We start from the raw sequence: 9,839 nt of genomic DNA on the forward strand, positions 1-9,839 counted from the left end.
GGGGCGGGGGGGAAATCACAGAAAGGCAACAAATCCTTATTTTTTCCTTGCTGATGCCTCTTTAGGAGTGTCTCTGAAKGAGGACGTGGCACATGAAATGTCCCTGCAGCCCACTGCACGGGGAGAGCAGTCCCGTCCCCGAGGGAGGTGCCAGCATCCTTCTACGTGCACGCTGAGAGATGTGCAGCCATTCTCCCCCATGATATTTAATCCCTCACTCTGCATCAGATGGGAGATTTTTCATCCTGCTCGCAAGCATCTGGCATTTGCCTTTGCTCAGACAGGGACTTACGTGAGCAAAAAAAAGGGGAGATAAACAAGTTCTCAAGTATTGCTTTAATGCAAGTCGGGATGAATAAATAGCAGCAATGCACAGATCGTGGCTAGGAGATGGGCTTGATGTAAAAGCTCTTCCCAGAGGTTATTATGAAACYCAAAATGGATAAACCCACGTGGTTTGCAGGGAGATAGAATTCCCTAAAGCTAAAGGACACTGCCTCACTGGGAATGAGGCTGCTCATGACCTATGTGCAAATGCGGTGCTGGAGGCTGCTGGATGGTACAAATGGAAAAAAAAAGGATGGAATCCTCACAAGAAGGATAAGAAACAAAATGTGTTGAACGCTGAAACAGGTACAGTGGCACAGGCTGCCCAGAGAGGTTGTGGATTCCCCATCCCTGGCAGTGTCCAAGGCCAGGTTGGACGGACCTTGGAGTGACCTAGAGGAAGATGTCCCTGTCCATGGCAGGGGCGGGACTGGATGAGCTTTAAAGTCCCTACCAACCCAAACCATGCTTAGTCTCTGGTTTTATCTGTGTCAAGCCAAAAGATGCTTTTAACAGTGAGGAGGAGGAGAATATCCCTGAGGAAGGAGGTGACAACATTGGAGACTGAAGGGGAATGGGCTGAGAGACTGCAAGGGAACAGGCAGGAATTTTCCAGGCTGAGATGAACAATAAAGGCAATGAGTAACTGGCTGTGATGGTTAACCCCAGGCTTCCTGGGCATGGGAGGCAATGCCAACAAGGTTCAATAAGCTGATCGATGCAGGTCAGCATTTCCAGTGCTCACGAGGTGCCAGGGGACAAACTGCTGCACCAGAGATGGCATTGGAAGGGAACTTTGGAAGGGAACTAAAGATATYCCATTCCAGCCCCCTGCCACAGGCACCTTCCACTATCCCAGGGTGCTCCAAGACCCAATGTCCAGCCTGGCCTTGGACACTGCCAGGGATCCAGGGGCAGCCACAGYTTCTCTGGGCACCATGGGAACAATTCCTTYCTAAAATCTCATCTTACGCTCTCTTCTTTCAGTCTAAAGCCATTGCCCTTCGTCCCATGGCAGAGAGGGTGTGTGCCATGCTCAGCTCCACATCCCTCGCAGAAGGAGCCCTGCATCAGGCCGTTATGTAAATGCTTCCAATTGATTGAAAAAGTGGGTCATGTGTTAGCCAAATGCTGCTGGCTTTAAGATTTATCAGCATTATTAAATTAAACACGCTTCACGCTCCACTGAGCGGCACAGCTACATTGGCCTTTTCTTAATCATACTGGSGAAAGGTAAGTGTTTTATGGGGGTTCATGGGCTCAATGAAGGGATGGCAACAATAGAGCCAAAGCACTTACTCTGGGCACAGGCTGCCYCCCACAGCCCTCATTCTCTGTGGACAAAGGGCTGGGAGAAAAAACCATCCCCCAAAACACCATTTTGAGCATTTCAGAGCATTCTGTGCCTGGAGAGAGCGAGACCCATCTCAKACCCTTCCTCTTCACCATTGTGCTCTGCCTTGTTCACCGCAGCTTGGAAATGGCTCCTTTGTCCACCACTCAAAAGCCCCGAGGACACCATTACCTCCAGCCCAACGGACAGAGCAGATCCAGAGCTCAGCTCCAGCCCAGTGGGAAGCAGGTGCAGCCCCACAGAGGTCAAAGGCAGGGAATTAGAAGGCAGAAGTGTCAAGCTTGGCCCCAAAAGGGAAGTGGCACTTGGCCACTGGAGCACCCTCCTTCCATGAGTGGGGAGTAGTCACAAGTTTTTGCACCACAGCAAGCGGTGCAAAAAAGCTGGACAATGCCCTTGCAAAGGATGATCCTATTCCACAATAATTAGGCCTATTAATTCCAGCTGCCTTTGCAAGAGTACTTAGAGGARGCATCACCAGTTCTCAGAGCAATCTGGTTCTCCCTTAGTTCAACTATATTAAAATCTGGGAAATTTCCTTAATCTATCAGGAATCCCCTATGTCTGAAAAAGCAGCTTAGCCACATCTGATCAAGGAATAGGAAGGAAAATGGAAAACCAAAACATCAGGAAGACTCCTCTTCCCCACRTGTGAACGTAGGCACTCCCATTTTTCTCTTTTCCCATTTTTTATAGGTTGGAGTGATTGCCTCAGCTGGCACTCTTGTGTTCATGCTTGCTGGTACCTCACAAATACTGACACTTCCCTAAAATTTGGACAATTCCCTTCCAATCTGGGGAAATCTGAACACCGTGTATTAAATTAATTTAATAACACAATCACCTCCCATACAGGAGATGAAGCAGAACAGGAGCAGGGAAATGGAGCTCTGGGCCGGACGTTGTTCTCCAGCGGGGTTTCCATAGCGGAGCTGGAAAGCAGATCCAGATGGGACCCACAGAATCATGCCTCTGATATCCTGTCAGGGATATCCTGTCAGCAGGGCTTCAGCCGAGCTTGAGCAGAGCCCAAATCCCTGCAGGGGCTGGGGGACATTGCTTGCACCGTGCTTGGTGGAGCCAGCCCTTGTCCTCCTCCTCTTCCTCCTGCYATGCATTCTTGGGGCTCACTGGGTGCATGAGCTTCATGTGAGCAAGCCTTTGTTTCCTAAAGGTATTTTTGGGGGAGTATTGCAATGTTTTGTTCAAGCTATCCAAAAACAGACAGGACAATTCTGTGCAAAGATACCCCAGGGGTGTAACTCACTCCCTCCCTGAAAGGTTTGGGTGGGAAGTTCACAGGCATGACCAAGTAAAAGCGAAATAGAAAGTCTCCATCACCCTCCTCACCCATCACACAGCCTCCAGAAAATCACACTTWGGTGCAGGTGTATCACAGAATCACAAAATGGTTTGGTTTTTTGGAAGGGACCTTAATGCTCATCTCATTCCATCCTCCAAACAGCAGGGACACCTCCAAGCCCTGTCCAGCCTGGCCTTGGTCACTTCCAGGGATCCAGGGGCAGCCACAGCTTCTCTGGGTCAGTGCAGGCTGATGTACTCCAAGCCCTCAGAGCCCTGCTGACCAAGAGCCCTCGATGACCCATGCAGGTAAAGAGCAGGGTGGGCAGGGCGCTGCTCTGAGCAATCCCTGCTGTGCCACCYTCCCAAAGGAGCACCCTGAGACCCTGCCCTGGAGCATCTCTGCTGCTCAGAATTAATGCCACCCTGGAAAACATCCAACACGCTTCSCAGGCTCTCTGGAACCCCACCAGCACAGGTGTTAGACACAGCCACAAACCCTCAGCATCCTCCAGCACACTGAGACAGGATTTCTGGTGGGAGGGGCAGAATTTACTGCTGGGAATGAACGTCCAGGACAGGATGTCCACCACTCAAGACAACGCCTTCCYCTGTGAGGGAAGAAATGTTTAAACACCTCTGACCTCTCAATATTGCCTTCACAAAACCCACGCYAGTGTTTCCTGACCCTTGGAAAATGGAAGATGTGTTGAAAGCAGAGAAAATCCAGCATCGGCCAGCAAAGAGGATGTTTTTCAGACATTTTAGGCTTTCCAGCCTGTTTTCTCGAGGAATGCTGCCCGTCCACCTGCATAAGCAGGAGCTTTCTCCCCACTCATCTCCTGCTGACTTGATCCTGCCATTAGAGCCTAATCCGGTGATTTCCAGCGTTGTGTTTGAGCGGCTGGGAAGCTTGGCAGTGCAGCCAGCTCGGGATTATGATAATGGTGCGGGCTGGCCAGGTCAGAACAGAGGAGAAAGGAGGGAAAACCACGCAGGAACCCAAAGCYGAGCATTCCCTTAAACCCCACGGAAATGCATCAGCCACGAGTGTTTGGGCTGTCAGGAGGAGAAGCTGTGAGAGGGCAGCAGCATCACCCATGAGTGACACCAAAAGCCATTTGGGAACAAAGCTGCAGTTCCAGCTGCTGCCATTCTCCACAACTGGAGTCACTTTTGGCTGACCTTCCCTCCTCTCCGCTCTCCAGCTTCAGTGGAACAAAAATGACGCCCCATGCCCTCCTGGTACGTCAGGCAGCAGGACATTCCTGCCTCTCCCCTGCCTCTGTGATCATCCCGAGCACCACAGGAGACAAATGTCCTGCTCTGGCCCTCGCAGCAGGCATCTCTGGAGGCTTCAAGGTGAGATTTCCCTGCTCGCACTTCCCTGCTCTCCTCCAGGTGGGATCATACCCTCACAGGATCATTTAAGCTGGAAAAGACCTCTAAGATCATCGAGTCCAGCTGTTTCCCCAGCACTGTCAAAGTCCACCACCAAACCACGTCCCCAGGTGCCACATCCACATGCCTTCTGAGCACTCCCAGGGATGGTGGCTCCAATCAAAACCTCCCCTGGCACACCCTGAGGACATTTCCTCCTGTTCTGAACGTCTCTGCTGACACAATGACGCAGAGCTCCAGCACTGCCACACTGCAGTGGGCTCAGCCACATCCCAGCCAAACACTTGCGCTCCCCTCCAGGGAATTCCCAGCTGATTTCCTGAATTTTTCTTTATCTGATGCACCCCACAATTTGGGCTCAGGCATAAGTCTCCACTGAGGCAAGCCCAGTCTAGAAAGAACAACACATTTTATTGTGATAGCACACCATTATCACAATCTTTTGTGTGAAGATCAGTGGATGAAACTGCAGCTTTTCCCTGCCAACCTCCCCAGCACGATKTTCTGGAACATCATTTTCCCCACAGGGAAACAGCAAGATGACAGCACCTATCTCTGTGCCCTGATACATTTGTGGGAGACAAAACATCGAGGTTTATGTTTTAATTTCCAGGTTTAGGGGAAATCCAGGGACCTGAGAGATGGATCTGCAGAGATCTACAGGATGCAGAATTCCCATTCACKCACACGAGCTGCTTCAGTGCTGCAAGCAGAGGTCACACACAGACCAGTGGGGGAAATGCAATGCAGCAGCAGCAGGGTATCAGATGCCCTTAAGAAAGCCAGAAAACCTTGTCTGGGCTGGTTCCAGGGCTTTTCRATTGTGGGACCCTGAGCAAAACCAGTGGCTTGGACCTGTTAAACCACCACCTCAACAAGGTTATTAGAACTATTCAGAGYTGCTAGAAAAATAATGGGTCCTCATTTAATTTGTTCAATTAAAGCTGATTTTGGAAGGCTGGATTGAGCAGGGAGGGGATGGGAACATGGTGCTTTAATTCAGCCACTTCCAAATCAACCCCMCTAGTTACTTTTGTAGCAACTTGCCAATAAAATATTCTCAGTGAATGTCAAACTGCGTAAGTGCATCCGAAATCTCCCCCTATGAGGTGACGAAAGCCAACGCTCTGTGCAGACGGGTCCACCACGACTCAGTGACCAAGAGCAACTTCAGATGTCTGTGAACCTTTAGCAAGAGCCTGAATGCCAAGAAAATAGCATTTCCTGGGATAAGTAACATTACTCTTCCTCCTTCRGTCTGCCAGCAGATTAAAGGATAGGTACAAATAACCCATTACAGTTTTTTTCTGAACTACTGGCTGTCCCTCCACGCCCAAACCATTATTTTGGAGAGGCTGGGAGCATCCATCAGAGCTGCTGACGGTCCAGCGAGGACCAAGYGTTGGCCAGGTGCCCTGGTGAGCTGAGGGAGCAGGGCCAGCAGCACTGCATTGCCCCCCTAGCCCGGACCCTGCCGCGGGGCTCGGCACTGCAGAGCAGGGGAGGGTTCTGCTGCAGCAGCCGAGCCGGGGGAAAACATCCCAAACCTCCAACGTCATCGCCTGGCACTGCAGAGAGCAGGAAAGGCACTGCTTCAGTGCCACACTGCGTGTCTGCATCCCTGAACGTGCCAGGGGACTCGGGGAGCACCACAGGCAGCGCCCCAGACCGAGCCCACTGCAGAGCAGAGGGACTGTGGGGTGAGAAGGGAGCTGGGGTGGATGAAACCACCAGAAAATGGCTGGGAAATGCTCTAACCCCACCAAAACATCCATCAGGGACACTCAGGTGGGAGAAGCTCTAAGAGAAAAGAGCAAGAAGCCAAAATGAGCTTGGCAATGTGAAGGAAATCAGATGGAAYTCTGTAAGGCAAAGCACTGGACCTCACTGTGGGGAGCAATTAAGTGCATAGGAACAGAGGAAATGCCCCCACCCACCTGAAAGTGGCTGGGAGTGACAAGCTGAGCTGCAGGGTCTGCAGGAGGAAACCAGGAATGGTGAAGTGGGTCTTCCCAGGAGATCCAGCCAGCAGAGAGCAACCCCAGACCCCTGGGCCAGCAAASACAGCCCCATGGGGAAGGGCTGGAGGCTCTGAGGACAGGGGGACAGAGGGACACAGGGCCTTGGGTGAGGGGCTTCAGCTGCACTGAAGATCCAGGAAAAGGCCTTCTCCACAGCCAYGCCATCCTGCCAGTCACCCACACCATTCGGATCTGCAAACAGAGCTCATCTCTGTTCAACAACCACACTTACAGCCCTGACACCGAGCCCAATGCACCCAACTCAGGCTTTTCCCCCCAAGCCAGAGGCCAAGAAATAGAAGCCAGGAGGTGCCACCTGGCAGCAGGAGATGCCTCCACAGATGCCCCGCCAGGGTCCTGCACCAGCCACGACAGACCAATGTCTCCCCCAAAAGAARCCAGCACAGCTGGAAACACACCCCAAGGGATGAGACAGTCAAGTGCCAGATTTTAGATGCCATTWTTCAGGGGAAGACAAAGGATTCCCCAAAAAGTATGGTCACGGCCATAAGCCCATGCTGGATGCTCACAGAGAAGGAGAGAGCACAGGGAGGTGTGTGGACACCCAGGGACGAGCGACTTGTCCTCCAGCATTCTGGAAATGAGAGGTGCAGCACTGCACAAAGGTCCAGGCACGTTCCCAGCATCCTTGGAGCTGGGGGCACAGCTGCCAGGAGAACTCTCTGTGGGAAAGCAGGAAGGGCACACCTTCCAGTGCATCCTCCAAAACAGATGAGGATGCAACCAGGAGCATCTCTCCACAGCGCACAGCAGCAGCCATCCCACGAGCCCCCTCATTCCCCTCCTCCTCCAGAGCCTGCCGGCTGCCCTGGCTTTAATCCCACAGGCAGCATCATCCCAATAATTTCCCTCCATTTTCAATCTCCTTCCCTCCATTTTCAATCTACTGATCTGGGGGCAGTCCACAAATCCCTTCATCCTGAGAGCAAAGCAATCTACTGCTTCATCTCATCCCATCTCCATTTCTCTAATCCCTGGAAACAGGGACGAGGTCTGGAGCACATGGGCTGCCCCAGAGGGGCAGAAAAATGGGGGGCTGGGGGCTGCTCTCGTGAATGCCCCCCAACTTCTCCAAGCACCTGGGGCAGGTCTGAGCCCCTCCTGATGCAGGGATGGGGGAACAGGTGCTCCCACTGCCCTCAGCTGCCGTAAGGGATGGAATGGATGGGGCTGTAAGGGATGGAATACACATGGGGCCAAGCGAGGGTGATGGGGGCAATCACTACCAGCCTGGTCCCATCAGTCCCGGCGGGATCCACTGCTCCTTGTCCACCAGCCCAAACCCGTGACTTTCACCCTGGCCATAGACGGTTTTGGGGAATGGGAAACTGATGGGGTGGGAGGCTGTCATCTCTGCCTGCCCTGGACAAACCACACAGCATCCCGAGCGGATGAGTCCGGACGCAGACTGATCCCATCCCTCCTGTGTCCAGCACCCACTGGCACAGGGCCAGAGGAGGATCCCACGCCGTTGGCCAGCACAGGGCCGTGTCCCACCCGACACTGTCYCCAGCCCGAGGGGCGCTGTGTGCCGGGGCTGTGTGGCCATGCTGTCCCCATCCCACGCCGTGCCGGCTCTCCCAGCTCCGGCTGCCGAGGAGGAGGACGGGGGCCCTCGGCATCCGGGGGTGGATCGCCGGCGCGCTGCGCTCAGACCCTGACAGCAGGCTCCAAAACTGTCACTCCCGATCTGTTTTCACTTCAGCTAAACCTCAGCCCCGATTACAATCAAGGAGAGCCGCCTCTCCTCTCCCCTTCTCCCTGTGGTAGGTCCTCTGTAACCTCGGGTCTCAACGCTGAGCCAAACCCCAGCAAGGGAATGGGTGAACTGGGAACTGGGGCTGCTGGAGATGGGGTCACAACTGCCCTGTCCCCAAAACTGGCCCTGACAGCGAGGCCACAGCTGCCACAGTGGCTGCATCCCTGCAGGGCTGCGGGTCTCTGCCAAAATCCGTGGGGGACGTGCCACCACTATCGCGACACTGGGTGGCACCCAGGCAGCTCCAAAGCTGCCCCCACGGAGTGCRGGGAGCTGGTGGCAGCAGGGTGCACCCACTGCCCGCTGCCAGCTCACTTAGCAAACCGCAAATTAAACAGAAATTAAACCRGATCTGCGTGTGTGTGTGCGATCACAGCACCAGGATGGATGCATTCAGCGGGAAGTGGATGGAGACAGCCCTCACCGACCGGGGAAGCCTTCAAATTCCAACACAGCTGGCCAAAAAGCAGCCGCAGTCAGGCGGCTGTACCCACCCCACACTGCAGGACTGGGGGGCTTGACTGTCCCCCTGCAGCTTTGGGGACCATCCCCTGCTTCCCCAAAGGCAGRCACAGGCTGGAGCCAGGGCTCCCAGCGCTCTGCCACCACTGGGATCGAGCTCATCCCCCGTGCCAGGCGTGTCCCCACCGCCGGCAAGGTGCCCTCTGTGCCCGCTCCGGGCAAACACCAGTGCTCCCAGAGGGTGCCTGGAAAAAACAATTGATCCCCTGAGAAAAACGATCCTGGGAGCGAATGCCAAAGCAGCATCACTGGCTGGTACCCAGGGGCGTGAGCGCCCCATAACCCACCCCAAAGGGCAGCTGGCCACCACCGAGGGGTCTGCTCCACCYGCCTCTTCCCTCATCCCGCGTGCTACATTCCCACAGCTTCTCCAATGCCATTTTGGAAGCATTAAAATCATATTGGGAGCACTTAGAAAGAGATTTTTCCCTCCGTCTTCGGCAGAAGCCTTTTGTCCCCACCTCAAAATGACCGTATTTCTTTGGAGGAGTAAATGTCCTCTTAATTCAGCAAGATTAAAAGAACATTTCCTATGGTTATTTCCCAAGAAGAAAAAATCTGCTTTTGTATCCGGGAATGCTGAAAATATTTATATAAATGAATCCCTAAAAGAAGGAGGGAAGTCTGAGATTAAGAGCTTTGGAAATATTACTGAGTTATTCTGGAATTCTGTGTTTAGAGCAAAATACCAGCTATTAGGAAAGAATGTCTGTTTTTCTAAATTCGGTGTTGGGCTTCTGTATCAAAATGCAGCCCAGCATCTGTCCTTGCATCTGTCAAAACAAAGGTCAATCATTTTATGGAAACTTAAACACAAYGTCCTTGAGCCACTGTTTCTGGTTTATTTTTAAGCCGGACGTGACTTCCAATTAATAAAATCAGATTTTCTAAGAYGGTTCACATTCAAAAAACATATCCAAGAATATTTTCCCTTTTTATTTTCCCCTTAATTTTGGGATTGATTCCAACAGCTTTTAAGTCTTCTGCAACCTCTGCCATTAGTTTTTTCACTTTTCTACTTATAAAATGATGATGAAACCAAAGAAAAGGCAACAGAAACATGATGGCATCAGGAAGAATTTTGACACCCTGAGGAAAATGGGTATCTGAAGGCAAACAGAAAACAAAGCGA

The 9,839-nt window shown here is 52.5% G+C and overlaps 1 protein-coding gene across 18 annotated transcripts in view; it reads right to left on the reverse strand.

The window, feature by feature from the left end:
• Positions 1–9,839, reverse strand: part of PCBP3 (poly(rC) binding protein 3) — a 51,139-nt gene that overhangs the window by 26,908 nt on the left and 14,392 nt on the right. The window lies entirely within an intron of this gene.

The sequence above is a fragment of the Malurus melanocephalus genome, unplaced genomic scaffold (genome assembly GCF_030028575.1).
Source record: "Malurus melanocephalus ecotype Western Australia unplaced genomic scaffold, MMel_1.1 scaffold_369, whole genome shotgun sequence".
Classification (NCBI taxonomy): Eukaryota; Metazoa; Chordata; class Aves; order Passeriformes; family Maluridae; genus Malurus; species Malurus melanocephalus.